The 19,370-nt window shown below is 38.5% G+C and overlaps 1 long non-coding RNA gene across 1 annotated transcript in view; it reads left to right on the forward strand.

The window, feature by feature from the left end:
• Positions 1-14,696, forward strand: part of LOC111749431 (uncharacterized) — a 108,430-nt gene extending 93,734 nt beyond the window's left edge. The window contains exon 4 of the long non-coding RNA XR_010322274.1: positions 12,747-14,696. This is a non-coding gene — a long non-coding RNA (uncharacterized LOC111749431). The remainder of the gene's footprint in view (positions 1-12,746) is intronic.
• The last annotated feature ends 4,674 nt before the right edge of the window (positions 14,697-19,370 follow it).

The raw sequence follows: 19,370 nt of genomic DNA on the forward strand, positions 1-19,370 counted from the left end.
ATATATGGATCTGACATGATCTGTTTCTCTTAATCATAAAAATTTCAAAAATTACTTCTAAATTGTTCCAATGTTCTTTCTCTTTTCAAACTGCTTAACTCATTTTAGCATCCTTTCAACTTAGCTCTCAAATTTTTTACATTAAAACTGATCTGAAAATCTACAAGTTAAACAACTCTCAGATAAAATACAGGCTACTTTAGGCATGCATGTTTAAAACCATGCACTTTTAAAGTACATTTACTGGCTAAGGACAATACCCTTATTCAAAGAAAATGCCAAGAAAAAAAAAAAAACCCTGTTTTGAAGTTGGACGCTTCTGTAAAAGGACAGAAGCTACTAAAGGTCTCCTGCTGCACCATGTGGTAGCCCCTATGCATGAGGCCTGACATCTGGGCTTGGGCCCTGCCCACTAAGAGTCCTCAGCCCGCCATCCCTGCTGCTTCTGATCCTGAGCCTGATCCCGGTGGGGAAGGAGTCAGCCCTTCCACGGGTCTTGTCGCCGAAGGACACTGACCAGCCTTTGACATAAATAAGCAAAACAAGCTCTGCAATTTCTCACTACCTCCTCTGTGCTGGGGAGCAGATGAAGTTGCTAACCTCAAATTTTTCAAACACAAATCTGTATAGTAAAAAAAAAAAAAGTAAGAAATTCATGCTAACAGGTACAGTTATAATACCTCCAAAGGAGCATAGCCATTGGAAACACTATTTTTTATGTACCTTATTTTAATTACATAACATTTTACTTTCTTGGAGTGGTTGAATAAGTTCTTCACTGAGAGATACTTCTATTTCTAGCTATGTCTATATACTACTTCGATTTTATTTAGAGTGCTTAAAGCCACTACTTTAATAATTGAAAATTTTTAAGAGTGATAGCTGATCACCATGTCAGCAAAACGAAATAAAATCTTGCCTCAGTCTCCCAAAAAACTTACTGAAAAAAGCAAATGAAGTGTGGTTAAAGATTAAACAATAATGATGATGTTGATGATGGGGCCTATTCTCCTTTGTTGTCTAGACGATCCCATACATACTTCGGGACCTAACATAAAACAACCAAGCAAAACATTCTGTGAGTTCCAACTCTGTGCCCTTCTCTGTACTAATTCCCCAGTGACAGCAGAATAATCTGACAACCTGGGCTGCTTTCTATGGCAAGGACGGTCACTCTCCGCAACTGTGTGTATAGTTAACAGCTCAGGGTAACTGGCTTTGCAACGTCCCTCATCTTAGCTGTGTAAATTTGATCAAGGGATTTAGCCTCTCTGAGTTTCGGTTTTCTTAAGTATAAAATGGAGATAAAGATGTCATCCATTTTTAGGGCTGAAATAAACAATATGCTACATATGAGTTGCCAGGCACAGGGTTTGGTGTTCAATAAGCGGTGACTGCTAGTAGCAGTAATGGTGGTTGAAATAGCTGTTTTTTTTTTTTTTTTTTAAGTATTAGTAGTTGTTCTTCAATGGAGAATCTAGCTGGGGGTAAAAAAAAAAAAAAAAAAATGCTACAATAGCCATATCCCTGGAACACTACAATGTAGCCAGTGTAGCTTCTTCTTCTGGTGTAAGGAGCCTCGGTAGTGCCGTGGTTAAGTGCTCAGCTGCTAACAGGAAGGTCAGTGGTTTGAACCCACCAACCGCTCTGTGGGAGGAAAGACTTGGTCCTGTACAGATTTACAACCTTGAAAACCCTATGGAGCAGTTCTACTTTGTCCTGTAGGGTCATTATGAGTCAGAATTGACTTGACAGCAATGGGTTTGTTTGGGGGGGGGGGGTGTTGATCTTCCTGATGTAAAAATCCATGTAGGGAAAAGAATACATAAAAGGGAAGAATATCCCCTGTCTGCGACACAGGCATATGCAGAGAATGTATCTACGAAGAGTGATTTCAGGATCACAAAGTATCCACCTGTCCCACACTTTTCCATCATTGGTGATTTGTCAGCACAAATAAGAATTTGGTTACTCATGTATTTCGTCCATCTATAACTTACCAGGAACCAGGTACAGGGGAGAGAAGTATGAGTAGGGCTCATTCTTTTCTGTATAGGAGCTATAGTCTACTGGAAGAAAGATGAGCAGAGAAATAGCGTGGGGCCAGGGAAAGAGAACAGAAAGAGGAAAACACTGAGCAGTAATGAGCAGTCTGAGATCCGAGACCTTGAATGGATAGATGGAAACTAAACACAAATGCCCCTACTGTTGGCTATGCTTCTATTTGCATTCATATAAATCCCTGGTCATTGCTTAAACTTTTCTCCTTAAAGCAGCCTTCATGAGAGAGAATCTGGCATATTGGCTCAGTGATTATATGGTGCATTGTTAGGCCATAATTTTAGCAAAGGGGCTATGCCAGCCATTCTAATCAACTCTAATGTTTCATAGTAGAGCATAGTGGCTAAATTTCAAAATCTTTTTTTAAGGCAGAGACATAATTTTTTTTTTTTACTGTGCTTTAAGTGAAAGTTTATAAATCAAGTCAGTCTCTCACACAGTTATACACACCTTGCTATGTACTCCTAGTTGCCCTCCCCCTAATAAGACAGCACACTCCTTCTCTCCACCCTGTATTCCCCATGTCCATTCAGCCAGCTTCTGTCCCCCTCTGCCTTCTCATCTCCCCTCTAGACAGGAGCTGCCCACATAGAGAGAAATAATTTTTAAGTATGTACTAAAACAAATTTCCTAAGTTTACTTGAATGTAACGAAGATTAATACATACCACAGATTGAAAATACAGCTCTCTAATGTGACTGTAAAGAGAAAATACAGGAAAGCCACTTATTCTGTGAAGTGAGATGGGGAGCGACTTCCCCCTTGAGTTCCCCAGGCAATCTACCACCAATCTGAAAACATAGACTTAAAAATATTTTCTATGATTTATATTAATTTGTCTTATTTCTTTCTCAGAATTCATGGAGTTTGGTAAATTTTCATAATAGAATCGGGTGCTACTCATCTACTTTAGGGCCAAATCAGATGCCATTCCACTATATCTTGTTAATTTGCAAGACAAGTTATAAAGCAATAGACATTTTTGCTTGATAAAAATATGTGGTTAAAATAATTTTGAGTAATTATTTTGTCTAAAATAAAATTTCAAATGTACTGAACCAAGAAAAAGCTGTTTTGTAGGACAGTGTCATCCCAGTCAAAGTAAATATGTCTAGAAACAAAGCATGAAAAGCATTAGAAGGATGATATGTGATCTTAGTTTCATGGACTTGTAGTTTAAAAACCGTATATAAATTGTGGTAGTCACCACACCCAGAAAAGTGATGTGTCTCCATAGTAACTTATCTACTTATGAAAAAACAGGGGTGGTGTAGAGGGAGAGAAAAAATAGAAGCAACTGCCCCTGAATATCTCAGGACAACAAAAAGACCACTCAGGTAAGGCATGTGGAGATGGTGCTTTATCTCAGAAAAATTCTAGGGACTTGGAAGATTCTAGAAGACAAGAGTCATGTCTTCTGTTTCTTTTGTGTCTTTTGCAGTCGGAAACAAAACCATGCACATAAAAGGCACTCAAATAATTAATAAGGGAGAGAAGCACTAAGGGAGTCAGAGAGAGACACAGAAGACAGAATGGAGAAAAGAGGAACAAAGAAAGAAATGAAAACATCCAAAAAAACAACTACTTCTCTACCATCAGATCAATAGGCATACAAATAGAGCAAGAACCAGTGATCACTTTTACCATCATTTCTCAGACACGATCAACTGGAAATGCTAAAGGGGTAAAAATGTCCCTTATTAAAACCTGTGATTGCAAGTGCTCACAAATGCCACTTTAGGCACTCTCTAACTCAGGTTGAGAAGGGCTCACCCTGAAGGTGAATTATTTTCGTAAGTTTGAGTTTAATTCATGCAGCCAGTTTTGAATTTTTGAGAACAGGAAAACATATGTTCCCTTCCCCGGTAGCATTTTTGCACTCAAATAAGTCAAAAGTAACTATACTATACTGTCAGCAACTTAAGTAATAGAAATATATAGATTGATAGATAGATATGATTTTGAAGATAAATATATTTAAACACACATGGACATCTTGTGGAAACCCTGGTGGTGTAGTGGTTAAGTGCTACAGCTGCTAACCAAGAGGTCGCAGTTTGAATCCACCAGGCACTCCTTAGAAACTCTATGGGGTAGTTCTACTCTGACCTATAGGGTCGCTATGAGTCGGAATCGACTTGAGGGCAGTGGGTCAGTGGGTAGACATCTTGCAGCATGTTTGGAGTTATTCTGGATTTTCAAATGTGACTTTTGGTGTATGATTTAACTTATAAAGTCTAAGTTATCTATTTTAAGCTTACAGCAGAAATTAAAAATTAAATTGACCATATTGGGTAGGTTAATTTACTTGTGTTACAGATTGAAACGGAATGATTCAGGCTTGTATTTACCAAGCAGTTTGCCTCTGCAAACCTCAATACTTTATAAAACATCACCTGGTGATGTTTTGAATTACTATGATGATGGCATAGAAACCAATTATGTGTATCTGGAACTTAAACGTACACACAAATCTCCTGAAATGTTGGTAAGATGCAGAATCTGATTCAATAGGTCTGAAGTAAGGTCTGTTGTGTGCCATTGAGTTGACTCTGACTCATTGCAACCCTGTAGGACAGGGTAGAACTGCCACATAGGGTTTTAGGCTATAATCTTTAGCAGAGCAGATCACCAGGTCTTTTCCCCCGTGGAGCTGCTGGTGATTCAAACCACTGACCCTTCACTTAGCAGCCAAGGGCTAACCATTGTGCCTCCAGGGCTCCTTGAAGTAAGGCTTTAGAGTCTGCATTTCAGGCAAGCTCCCAGGTGGTGCTGAAGCTGCTGCTCAGCAGACCACATTTTGAGTAGCAAGGCTTTAGAGAATTAGAATTTTTTGTTAAATAATTTCCATGTTCTTTTCCTTTCTAATTTGTGATTGATTCTTTTATCATTTTAACCCTTACAATAGCTCAGGATGCCATCCCTTTATATTTCTTGCTACATGAAAAGAACTGCACACATATAATCTCCTTAGAAATCTGTAAGAATGGCTCCCCACAAAAAGGTATGCTTGTTTCTTTGCCTGTCTGTCTTGGGTAGAGCTGGAGAGTGTTGATTATGTCGAGCCCAACTCTGGCTGCATTTACAAAATGTGCTGATGTAAGAATCTAAAATGTAGTCACAGATTCAAAAGACATCTCCAGACCCCAGCAACAACAGTAACATTTTTGTCAGTACATGGAAGAAGAAGAAACAGTAATGAGTTTCTTTTAGCCCAAAAAGCAACCACGAACTATATTTCATACTGTTACTGAAACGACAGAGGCAGCGCCCTCCATATGCGCCGGTGAAAAAGGCTCCATTAAAATGCTGTTGGATGCTGTGAACCGAAACATGATGTAGGCTAAGAGTGTATGACACAAGCAGGACACAAACAGGAAGCCAGCAAATCTGAAGGGCACTTTTCTACCGCTTCTGTTAAAAAAATAGACATAGACAAATGGAACGAGTTACTCACGATTTTTTATTTCTAAATTTAAAGTAATCCTAATGAAGGCCAGGGAAAGCCACCTCAAAAGATCCTGACACTATGCAGTTGAGTTCATTTGTTGTTACCTTGATTCATTAAAAAATGTTAAAACCCAGGGCAAGTTGGCCACTGTGAATAAAGTCAGGCCATTTTGCTATATGGTTTTTCTGCTCTTTAAGAAAAGGTGGAAAAATACAAGTCAAAGCTTATAGTTCCTTTTCGTTCTCAATATATGACCACAAGCTTTTAGTACAATCTCGAGTAGGTAGCCAGGTAATTCAATCTATTTATTCAACTGATTAATGTATTCCACTTTTTCAATGAACTATACATAGTAAATGAACAGAATACTTCATAGAGGAAAAAGAGTAGAATACGTGTATATTTATTTCATTTCACACTAAAATAGAATTCATTTTGGCTTTCAGGATCTAAAATTAACATAAAGATTTGATGTATAAATTTGACAGCAACAAAAATTTTTTTTCAATAGTTAGATGTTTACCCACTTCCTCTACAGATGTTCTTACCTAACTTTGAAAGATACTAGTTAAAAACTAGCTTTGGACACCAAAATGCTGTTACTGACCATTCCTGTCTTCTTAATTTGTCTCATAATTGTGTCTTTTAATAGGAAAAGATAGTACATGATTGACTAGACACATTAATGTGAGTCAAAAAGAAAGCCAGGCGAGGTTTCAAAATACCCGGTCACAGACATTTAGAGTATTTGTCACGTTCAATGTATATGAACTGATGTCTTTAAATTATTACAAATTAAACCACAGTTTGATCAAATGACCTCAAAAATGCAGCAAAATATAGCCAAGCATGTTATATGTGTATCCATGAACAGGACACAATGACTCACCATCAAGAGTCAGCTCCTATAGTAAAATGGCAAATACGACATTCACTCAAGCATTCATTTAGCAACTACCCAAGCCCAGAATTTTGTTAGGCATTATAACTCCCTTCTGATGTCAGAAGGTGGCTTAATCTTTTTCATTTTCTTTGCAACCAAGGGTAAAAACAAAAATCCCTAGTTAGTAAGGTAGTACACCATCCATTTTAAAGCGAGGCTACCCAGGAAAGTAGGAGTATAGATTTCTTTTGTGTTTGTTCCCAGTGTTTTCAAAACTGGTGTACTTATGAAAAAATCATATCCTAATCAGTAAAATATTTACTAAATATTTACAGAACTTTAAATTTTAACATTTGACAACAAATCATAGCTGTGCGTATTAGAACCTTATCCGGAGAATTTCTTCTATAGTACAATATTTTCAGTTTTGCATAATGTATTTGTACTCCTAGGTAAAGTAATGTGATATATGCTAAATATATTCCCAAGGTTCCAATAGAAACTCTCATCATTTAATTATTATATAAATAATAAAAATATTTACTGGACTTTATGTTTTTCTTGGATGTAACAAACCTATTTTTCAAGGATTATTATGAAGTTTAAATGATATAAATAAAGGACAAAATATAGTTCCTGGTATACCTTAAGGTCTTAACAAGTGATCATAGTCATAATAAGCAGGTCTTCTAGTTACTTCCTCTGTCATTGGTTCCTTGGCAGGCCCACAGGACTACTCCTTCTATAATCCAGGAATTGCAAACAAAATTCCATGGGTGACAGTGTGCTTAAAGAAATGTGTGGTCTGAAAGCGTATCTTGACTTTGTTTTTATTTTTTGGTAATTCGAACATCTTTAGATGAGGCCTAAACTCCGCACCTCACCCTAATTCTTAATCTTTATTGTTTTACACACAATTCAATCCACTCATTTTTGTTACCTGTCTGATCCCAGCTCTAAGCCCTATTCCCAAAGCAAACATCCATGGAAAACCCCAAATGAAGTGGCATCTACTGTAATATCTCATGCAGAAGAAAAATATTCCTTTTCTTTTCCCTCACACTATGATTGGTAAGGGCCCTTTCATTTTATACAACAGCAAGCCAATATTTGCAATGTTGGGAATACTCAACACAAACTAGTTTTGGCAACATCTCAGCAACTCTTGTGACTCTGAGCACCCTGGAAAACTGTCTGCTGATCTGTATGCTGCTCAGCTTTGGGTTTCAGTCTGCTTTGCTACATTATCTTGCACCACTGAATGAAAGCACGAGGTCTTCCCTGTCCCGTACCCTCCTATTTTCTCAACCCTTCAGACAATAAAATTTTCCATTAGAAAGAGGAAATACAGCACTTGGAGGGGAAAAATCAGTTTTTTGTTCTTCTTCTGTCCACTGTAGTATAAAGCTGTGCTCCTCCTCTCGGGAGAATGTAAGCCTGGCTGGCAGTCAGTTTGACAGAAGGAGAGCAGTGCAGCGGAAAATTGGATAACAGGATAAAAATCTATGGGGCTACAGGAATCCCATCAAAACTGGCTCCTCCTGTCAAAGCCCAGACAAGTGACAAGGACAAATATAGAATGTTATTTATATTTAAATATTTCTAATGATATCATAATTATACTTCTGCCTCTCTTAGGCAGCCATTCTCCTGTGAGCCACCATTCTGCAAACTAAATGCCAAGTATTGGAGAAAATCTACATAAGAATCAGACAGCTTCACTCAGACATCTGGGAAAATCCTATGAAGTCCTCAAATAGCTGTTTCTAAAAGGCAGAGCATAACAATTTATTTTTCATAGCTATTACCTATAAAAATCAAAATAGAGTACGATAAAAACCAAAATCAAACTTGTTGCCATCGAGTCAATTCCCACTCATAACAACCCTATAATCAAGTTAAATAAAATCTGGTTATTCCCAACAGTTTGGTCATGGGAATATCAAACTATTTAGAAGGTAGATAATAAATTAATTTCACTTAAAATTAAGTCTGATGTTTTGCAAAAAGTCCAATTTTCTTTTTTGGACAATGTGTCGTATTGATCTATTTTATAGTTCAAATTAAAAACTAATAATGGTCTTAATTTATTAGACTTTTTGGTATGTTCAATAAATTGAAATATAAACTGCCAAAAGGTATAAATTTCTTATTTTAAAGCTTGAAAAAATGTTTCAGTGTAGATATGCTAAGTCAACATACATTACAAATAGATCTATTATTAAAATCTGACATTTTGGAGTACTTCCTTAGGAGAAAATACTGAAAGTGATATCAAAGAATTTAGCACCATAATGGAAGAAGAAAATTTAGAAATATATACTCTATATGGCATCCAATTTATATTACACTTCTATAGAACTTTCATCTTAAGATTCCTAAAGACTCATTGGAAACCCTGGTGGCGTAGTGGTTAAGAGCTACAGGTGCTAACCAAAAGGTCAGCAGTTCAAATCCAGCAGGCACTCCTTGGAAACCATATGGGGCACTTCTACTCTGTCCTATAGGGTCCCTCTGAGTCAGAATCAACTGGATGGCAGTGGGTGGTTTAATGGAATGATTTATTTCAAGCATATTCTCTTTATCAAGCATATACTCTTTGTCTTTATCAATCATATACTCCTAATCTTTTATGGATGGATATATATACATATACAAATACACACATATACAAATACACACAAAACAAAGTCATGCTTGGCAGAGCACAGGGTCAGCGGAAAAGAGGAAGACCCTCAACAAGGTGGATTGTCACAGTGGCTGCAACAATGAGCTCAAGCATAACAACGATTGTAAGGATGGCGCAGGACCAGGCAGTGTTTCGTTCTGTTGTGCATAGGGTCACCATGAGTCAGAACCCACTTGACGGCACCTAACAACAACCACAACAACACATATATAACAACATATTTATTGTCACAATATTCAAGGCAATGTGTTAAGTGCTGGGAGAAAAAGCAAAGATGAAGTGCTTCAATCACAATAATACGCCATTCAAGACATGTTCAGAGTGCTATGGAAAAATAATGCAATAGTTGAGGCTGCTCCGTAGGGTATGTCATTTCCAACCCAAACATGTCTGGCACGCTCTCAAGGTTTCCAACTATCTGAACCCACATTACTAAACAAATTTAATTTCCCACTGCTGCCAACTTTCTCCATTCATTCCAGCTTAACAGGTTCCCTCACTCTTGCTCATATGTGCCACTCTCATTCTTGCCTTCTCTTGCGATGTTCTTCCCCTGCCTAGATTGCCTTTGATCCCTCCCTCTTTTCCCCAAAACCTAATCCTTTAGGGTCCAGCTAATGTATTACTTTGCTTGGGACTAATCCAATAGGTTGTTTACCTTGTACCAGACAATGTCTTAAGTGATTAACATATGTGACCTTATTTAGTTATCACAGCTCCATAAGGGAGGTAATACCCATTTTAGAGATGTGCAAAGCCCAAAGTGGTTAAGTAACTTGTCTTAAAATACACAGCTAAAAAATAGCAGAGCCCAAATTCAAGGCCTATGTGTCCGATCCAACGGCCTATGTTCCTAACAACCTTGCTATATTGCTCCCTTTTCTGATACCTTTTCTCCCAACTCATTTTCTAGTCAGTGACATGTGATTCAGCATTTAGTAGTTCTCATATATTCTAGTCTGGGCTCTTCAATTAGACTACAAATGCGTAGAAGTTTATTTATTTCCTCCCTATTTCCAATGTAGTACCAGGCATAACTTGTTAATACAGTGAGTCTAGCAAATCTACAGAATTTTAATAAATTAGAAGAAAAGCTAGGGTTTGTAAACTAAAGTAAGTGTTGGGTTATGAACTTCCAATTTATGGACAACTTATACTTGCTCTTCAATGTTGTGTAAATTTGCCCTCACTTTGAAACGATTGAACCAACTCCTATTCACAACAAATTCTTTATCAGAATCACTTTCACTTGCTGGACGTGCAGTTTTTAAATCATTGAAAAGACTTCGAGGCTTGTCTTGCATTAAAGCAGAGCTTTTAATCAGTTCATTGCAGTTCAAACCCCTGCTGAGAGTTCGCATTACCGTCCCAGATATGCTGAATCCTCAGGGATCTTGTTAAAATATAGATTCTGATTCAGCATATCTGGGTGGAAATGCATGATTCACCTGGGGATCATGTTAAATATAGATTGGGATTCAGTATATTTGGGGTGGAAATGCAGATTCTCAGCAGAGGTTCAAACTAGAACGAACCGGCTCAAAGCCCAGCAGGTTCAAAGTAGAGCTAAATAAGAACCATATGCACCTGTTCCAACTTACCTACAAATTCAACTTGAAGACTTAAGACACAGGAACAGGTCTCGTTTGTAACCTGGGAACTGCCTATACTTGCCACTGGTTTGGGTTATTCATAGTTCTGTTAGCTCTATACAACTAATAACCGTATATGACTATTTGCCCTATAACACACTATGAAATAAAATGTCAAAGGCACACACACACACAAAAAAAATTTTAATTTTCTTAATTTTCACCAATAAGTGTTTATTGAATGACAAGTATGTGATCAAGTTTTGCAAAGCATGTGGAGGAAAATACCAAAAAGATTTAAAACATAACCCCTACTTTCAAGAAACTCTTGTTGGAAAAGTTTCTATATATATTAAATTATATGCATAATACATAATATTAAGTATCTGTTACATATAAGGATGTTGTTGTTAGTTGCCCATTGAGTTGACTCCGAATCATGGCAACCCCAGGTAAATATATGACATATATTAAATTGTATATAAATTAATACCTAAAACATGAGTTTATGCATATAATAAGCCTTAATACAGTGTCTAGCACATAGTAAGACCTCAATAAGTAGACAATGTATCATTGTCCTTCCAGTCATGGCAAATGGAGGATAGTGAGAATAATCTAAAGTCATTATTTAGAATTTGCTGGGATATATTACTAAGGTTATCATTCATTACCAAGGACATCATTCAACAAATGTTTATAGTATTTCTATTCTGAGCATGCTCAGACTTTACAGTCTAGCAGAGTCAATGTTGAGAAGGAGGTATAGAAAAACTTAAGAAATTGGGCTGCTTCTTAAAGGACCCTCTCCTAAAAGATGCCTTTTGGATTAAATCCCTGGCATGAGCTCACTTTTTTCAATACCATATATTTTTCCTCCTTAAAAATAGAGTGCAGCAAAAAAAAAAAAAAGATAATGTTTTCATCTAGTTAGATGGACTCTATGATTTTATTCTATTATTAATGTAAATATACAAATGCTCTCTCGTACTTATTTTGATTACATGAATTTGGATACACTAGCCTGATGTTAGTTGAATTAAATGGAAAAATGTCACTGGTAGGTCTAACATCAAAAACAGTCTGTGTTTCTTTGAGTCTGGGGTTTATTTAGTGGATCACAATTAGGCATCCGCTAAAGGCTGGTTATTTAAATTACAAGCAGAGGGTTCAAAGCTGTAGCTAATTCATGACTCACACATCTCTAGTCGAAGTAGTAATTTAAAGTCAGGTGTGTCGTATTAATTGTAATCTTGTTTCCAAATGACAAGATAAATATCTCAAGGAACATGATATATTATGGTCATAGGTCAAACCAAATGAATGTCTAAAATAGATTAGCACTAAGTACATGCAATATGATGTGTTTATAAATTTAAAAAAGGATAAATATGTCATGTTTATAAACTTAAAAAAAGATAAATACGTGTCATGTTTATAAATTTAAAAAAAGGATAAATTGTATAAACATCTAGCAGATAGTTCATCACACATCGTCAATGTTCAGCTTTAAGTGCGTTAATACTCTGTTCACTTACAGCGTTCTCTGAAAGCACCACACGCAGAGATGTTGCCAAGGCCCTGCCTGAAAATCTACTACTTGAGAAAAACTAGAACAAGATCACTTGCACCCTTTTCCAAGATGACTTGCTTGCTTTGTTACACATGAATGTGAAATGGATATATTTTGGCCCTGAAATGACTTAAACAAGGGCAACGTCATAATTAGCAAAAGTAGAAAACTAGCAAGATAACTGGTCCCTACCAAACTGTGCTAATATCTCCCTTTTTAATTCAAGCCTATCTATCAGCTGGAACAGGCCAGAACCTCATCCAGAGTCCTAGGGTAGACAACTGAGTTGTCTCCCAAAGTCACAGGGTGAATTCAGGGCAGAATTCACTGAATTCAGTGGCTGTTATTGTAATTATAAAACAAAGTTGAGAGTGATTTTCAGATTTGGGCCAAAATTAACTGTAGTGATTTCAGTACGGACTTACCCAGCTTTCCTATCCTCAAGTCCTGAAATCACTGTGAAGTATCTGAACAACTCTGTATTGCATTGTGTCTAGACGTCATTATGGAGTTCCTGGATGGTGCAGATGCTTCATGTACTTGGCTGCCAACCAAAAGGTTGGAGATTCAAGTGCACCCAGTGGCACCTCTGAAGAAAGGGCTGGCAATCTACTTTCAAGAAATCATCCACTGACAACCCTACTCTCGCACATGTGGAATCACCATGAGTCAGAACTGGAAGCAACGGTTTTTTTCGATGCCATTGTGTGCTTCTATTTTTCAGCCTTAGAATTCCTTCTGTGAAACAGCCTTGTATTTCTTGGATTCATATTTTTAAAAGTTACTTAGAGTTAGAGTGTAAGGCACTGAAGAAGAAGCAGCAAACCAACCAAATCCAGGTCACAGAAATATTTTGTTTAGCTAGTGCAGGTGTTGTTTTTGTTTTTCTATTTTTATTCGGATGTTTGCTTTTCACTAAATTTGAGTGACTTTTTAAAAAAGCAGACAGCCTCAAATTGATCAAAGGTATCCTCTATTCTCTACGTTTTTGTTTATTTGTTTAGTCTTTCTTTTTTTGTTGTTCATTTTATTGTGGTAAAATATATATAAAATAAAACGTGCCTTTTTAACCATTTTTAGGTGTACATTTCAGTGACATTAATTACATTCACAACGTTATAAAACCATCACCACTATTTCCAAAACCTTTCCATTACCTCATACAGAAATATTCTGTACCTTCTAGGCAATAGCTCCCTAATCTTCCCCCTCCCCGCTCCGCACCCCCACCACCAGCTCCTGGTAACCTCCTTGCCTGTTCTAGATATTTCATGTAAGTGGAATCGTACAGTATTTGTCCTTTGACGTTTGGGTTCTTTCACTTAGCATACTGTTCTCTAAATTCATCCACATCAAAGAACTTCATTCCTCTTCATGACCGAATGCTATCAAATTGTATGTCTATATCACATTATATTTATTCATTCAACTGTTGATAAACAACTGGGTTATTTTTGGCTATTGTGAGTAATGCTGCTCTGAACATTGGTCTACAAGTATCCGTTTGAGTGCCTGTTTTGACTTTTAGGGAGTATATACCTCTCTATGCCCTACTTTTTTACAAGGCCCAATTCCATACCAAGGTAGGCAGTAGAGTTTGTAGTAGATGGTTGCTGTTCCACTGAATAATAGACCTTGCTTTGCTAAGTGAAGTTTTCATGGAGCTGAAGTGGCCAAGACAACAGAGAGTGTGAGGGAAGGATAACAATGACAGTTGAGGCTAGTGGCAGAGGGAGGAAATTTGAGAAGGACAACTGGACTATCTACAAGAGAATGCTCTTAAGTTTCTACTGGACTCTGAACAATATTTTTAGTTAAATATCAATTTCTCATGATATTTGTAAAATTGTATGCATTCTGGGGAACCAACAAAATACTGAGTATCTTGGCACAAGGCAAGGGCTAAGGATATTTTCGACCATGTTTGGGTAACATTAACACTAAAGGGGAAGCCCTGGCACTGGGGTTTTCTCTCTATACAAGGTATTGCTTGAAAGTTTCCTACCACACAACCAAGGGAGTCAACTGCATTTAGCTGTCGATAGGAATTGGGCACACGACCAAGGCTTGGCCAATTGGATGCTTCTGCAGGGACTTGGAAATGTAAGAGGGTGAAACACAAGGACACAGTAACAGTCAGAGATTACTTACAGCTCAGAACCCCCCAAAAAACCCCACTGCCATCTAGTCAATTCCAACTCATAGCGTCTCTATGGGAGAGAGTAGAACTGCCACTTAGAGTTCATCCCAGGCAAATATCCAGCTCAAAGCAAAAACTTTCAAACAGCCCAGGAAATTCAGAATAGATCCTTTAGTTAATCAGTTCCAACAGAGACCAAAATAATTCAACCAACTTTTTTCCAAAGTCATTTAGAAGCTTTGTCAATGAAAAGTGCTCAAAATAAACTTTATAAAAACAAAATTTTCTAGGGAAGTGTGACTTTTAAAATCCCCTTTTCCTGCATTTATTGAGATACAGTATGGTGGACTTGTTTAGAGAGTTCAAATACCAACTCGAAACTTACCAGCTGCATGCCTTTTAGCAAGTAGCTTAACCTCCCTGGGCCTCAGTTTCATCATTTGCAAAATGGATTACAAATAGGATGTACCTCACAGGGCTCCTGTGATGATTAAATGGGTTAGTATTTGTAAAGTATTTAGAACAACGCAAGTATTTGTTAAATAAAATGATTTTGAAGAAAAAAATAAAAGTTTTTGAACTATTCGAGTTAATTTCTTTATCAAATTAAGAAGGCCTCTCTTCCTGCCAGAAAGAATCAGGCATGTATATTAGTTGTCTATTTTTACATAACCAACTACCCCAAAACTTAGCAGCTTAAAATGAAAATAAGCATTTATTATCTCACATAGTTTCTGTGAGAAAGGAATTCAGAAGCATGGTCATTCTGGCCCAGAGTCTTTTATGAGTTTGTAGTTAAGACATCAGCTAAGGCTGCATCATCTAAAGGTCTGACTGGGCCTGGAGGATCCACTTTCAAGGTGGCCCACTCACGTGGTGACAAGCTTGTGCTGGCAGTTGGCAGGAGGCTCAGTTTCTCACCATGTGGACCTCTCCATAGTTCTTCTTGAGGGTGGCTGGCTCCCCTACACCAAGTGATTCAAGATAGTGAAAGCAGAAGCAACACTGTTTATTATGAGCTAGTCTCAGAAGTCACATACCATCGCTCCTGCTATATTCTGTTGGACACACAGACCAACCCTAATACAACCTGAGAGGGCATGAATACTAGGGGTCAAGCATTGCTAGAGGCCATCTTAGAGGCTGACTAATATGTCTGGCTAATCAGATGCTCCTGCCAGGACTTTGAACCATGAGGAAGTAAAACAAAGACACAGTGACAGCCAGAGGTTAATTACAGCTCAGCACAAATATCAAGTAGAGACAGCACCAATGACAGCATCCCAAGCAAGCAATTACCCTGGTGTGTTCTAGACTGCGTTTCCATTGTCTTACATCTTTTGGTTCTTTCTCATTTGCTAATCTGTTTGCCTATTCTCCCTGTTGATTTTGTGGCATGCCTAATAGAATTTGTTTTTAATCTGCTATTGTTAGCCAATTAGTTTCTATTATTTGTAACCAAAAACCTGACGACCTAGAACTCTTCCCCTCTGCCTTCTACTATTATTAATTTCCCCTCCCTCCTCAGACTTCGTATCCCAGATTACATGTTATTTCCACAAAGAAGCCTTCCCTGACTCCTTAGACTAGGATCGGCACCCCTACCCAAGCTTTCATAACATTTTTTATTTCTCATTCTTACCTTTGTTACTAAATAATTATAATGAGATATTTAACCAACATTATATAATCCATATTCCTCCAATAGAACAAAACCTCCATGAAGGCAAAGAACATGACTATCATGTTCATTGATGTATCCCCAGCACTTTTCATTACAGCTTTCCAAAATAATGAAGAATAAAAGTCAAACAAAATTTTTACTGTGTTAACTATCTTTATGAAAGAGCTGACATTCTTCAATAATCCATTTTAGTTTGAATTAAGAATGATTCTGTCTTCACTTACTTTTACATTTTCTAACGTGTTTTTTCTATTAATTTTTAAAGTTGATGTTTTCAAAGCCCAGTTTGATTTGGCCATCCTTTGTCACCAAGGATTCCAGCTGAATATTTCCTCTATTCAGTGAATTCTCTCCCTATGTGGAAGCCAAAATATAATTAAAAGTTTGCTCCATGAGCATGGAATTTGAAAACGAAGGGAGTTAATCATTTGATCTGACTGTTCAATGGCATCAGGCTAAGGGAGCTCGAATGAGAACCCAGATCTTCCTGCCAAGATGTCTGACAGGTCCATGCCAGCAATCCCTCTACAGGGAGGGGCAGTGCCAATCTTGACTCTTGCCCCTATTTCCTCTGCTTCAACTGATGACCAACTATCCCTCTTCACTTCCAGCTGTTTCATTCTTTCTTTTGGCATATTATTACTATCCAAGACCACATTTGATAGTCTGGGGGCCATTTTTTTTTAAAGATAGTTTTGCTTATCTCTGATCAGGTTCAGAGGCTGGAAAACAGGAGAAAAAGGTACATAATTCTTAGGAATGGCTCTTTAAGGTTTTTTTTTTTTTTTTTTTTAAATTAGGTAAAATCAATGTGGCCTCTTCTACCAGCTTAAGGAACAATTAAGATTATAAATCTTTTTATATTCAAATTAATCATTCAATCCCCCCACAGGACCTAAGAGGATTCCAATGGCTACCTCTTGAAACCTATAAGAACTGTAGGCATCTACACAGTCCACAGTCCAAACGGTTCGTTTTTGTTTCTCAGTTACTTATCTTTAGCTGGAAAATTAAAAAGGAAAGAAGGAAAAAATGAAGGAAAGAAGGAAGGAAGAAGAGACAGAGCGGAAGGAAAAGGGGAGAAAGAGAAGGAGGGAGAAAGGAAGGAAGGGAGGGAGGGAGGAAGAGAGGAAAGAAAGATTACAAAGAGACAAAGAAAGGAGGAAAACAGGAAAGGATGGGAAGGTAGAAAAGAAGAGAGAAAGAAGGGAGGGAAGTAGGAACTCAAGCTGTCTAATTACTCTCGTACTAGCCCCAGTATTCAATTACCATTTCCTCTGTCACTGCCATATAAATCGACTGCATTTAACTGATTCAGTCCAGCACATTCCTTTAAGTCCTTTAAGCCTCCCCAGTGATGCAAAGGTGGTGCTACAATTAGGCTTCCAAAATTACTGTTGTTCTAATACTCTCTGGGAGCCCTGGTGGCACAGTGGTTAAGCATTCAGGTGCTAACCAAAAGGTCAGCAGTTCGAACCCACCAGCTGATCTGCAGGAGAAAGATATGGCGTCAGGGATGGATTACCCAATAAGCAAGGTATGCACAGGCTTACTTGCGCTTACTTACTAATCTATAGAGTACAATTTCACATAGTTTCACCACGTCTGTGAAATTTTTCACTACAGATTAGTAAGTAAGCACAAATTAAACCTGTGTATACCTTGTTTACTGGTTAATCCACCCTGTGTGGCAGCCTTCTTCCATAAAGATTGTTGTCGTTACACCATCAAGTTGTTTCCGACTCATAGTCACTCTATAGGTCAGAGTATAACTGCCCCATAGGGTTTCTAAGGAGCCACTGGTGGATTTGAATTGCTGACCTTTTGGTTAGCAGCCCAGCTCTTAACCATTATGCCACCAGGTCTCCTCCATAAAGATTATACCCTTAAAAATCTTTGGAGTAGTTCTAATCTGTCCTACGGGGTCACTATAAATCAGAATCAACTTGACGCATACAACAATAACAATACTCTCTGAGCCTAGGCCATTTTTCCTACAAAACGCCTGTTGTGTCAAGAAGGTCTTCCAGCTGCAGGCTGTTATGGAAAGAACCCTCCTTCATGATTTCCTAGAATTCACTAGTCTAATATCTCCCTCCCTCAGATGAGTGCTCCTTTGGGGCCCCAGGTGATCTTATTTAAAATCATCTCAACCTGTCAAATGTACTGATAAGGTGGACTAAAATGGAATAGGGTCAGATTCTATGTCCTCCTAAAACTCTTCTTTGACTTAATCCAAATTTACTGGACTCTTCAAGTTTGCACAGAAAAAAGACACAAGACAAACCTTGTCAAGCCAAATGTTATCCTGATACACCCATCCTTTCCTGAAGGCAATGGGTCCCTACTTCTTTTATTTGCATGATAAAAGTGAACCCTCAACTCCTCCCCGAATTAAGAAAATCTGTTGCAAATTGAGTCCTTGTGGTCACCTACTGGTAAAGTGGCGTGCAGTTTCTTTAGCCAACCACCCACCCACCTACCCAACTGTAGGGTAATGCTATTCAGTTATATGCATCCCCTCCTAATGGAATGAGCTTTGCTCTTCCCGAAGCATGCTGGGGATGAATTCAGGATGGACTTGGGCTAAGGTACAAGGCCGGGAGTGGCATGACTGGGCCAGAGGCCAAGGCTGAGAAATGCCTTAGCATCAAGAAGGAAAACATCTGGGCCTGGACATGGAGTCCCTGGGAACACTGACTGCCCAAGGATGGGGGAGAAAACAGTGAGCCTTGGTCCCAACTAGAACGGTATATAAGCTTGGATCCCTTGCTAGGTAGTTGCGGAAAATACTCAGCCGGCCGCCACTGGAGAGCAGCTGCTTGCCCGTGTCAGTAAGTTTCCCTGAATAAACCTATGAATCTGGAAAGGGCTATGTGTCGGTTCTTCGGATTATCTGCCAGGACGCACAGCGAGGCTCTTTCCTTGCTGGGGCTGTCCCTTGGCAAGTGGCGTAGTCGGTAGAAATCCGAAGGGCACACCATGCCTCTCCAGGTGCGTGGGGAAAAGCGGGCTCCGCTGGGGGAAATCCCAGAGTGGACAGGGACGCATGCCCTGGGACTACCAGCCCAGGCTGTTGATGCCTGGGGACCTCTGCGTGAGTACGGGGACGCCCCGAAGAAGCCACAGGGATTGTTGCAGTTACTAGAGTCTTTGCATGCTGAGAAAGGAAAGAAGGCTGTTCGTGTTTTGGTTGTGGGAGTTGCGTGGCCACTGTTGTGGGCATGGCGATATTCATGCGAGGCCCCAAAGCAAAAGCCAGATTGCCGTGCTGAGGCGGCTTGTGTGGGGTGGCTT

Source organism: Loxodonta africana, chromosome 6, assembly GCF_030014295.1.
Source record: "Loxodonta africana isolate mLoxAfr1 chromosome 6, mLoxAfr1.hap2, whole genome shotgun sequence".
NCBI lineage: Eukaryota > Metazoa > Chordata > Mammalia > Proboscidea > Elephantidae > Loxodonta > Loxodonta africana.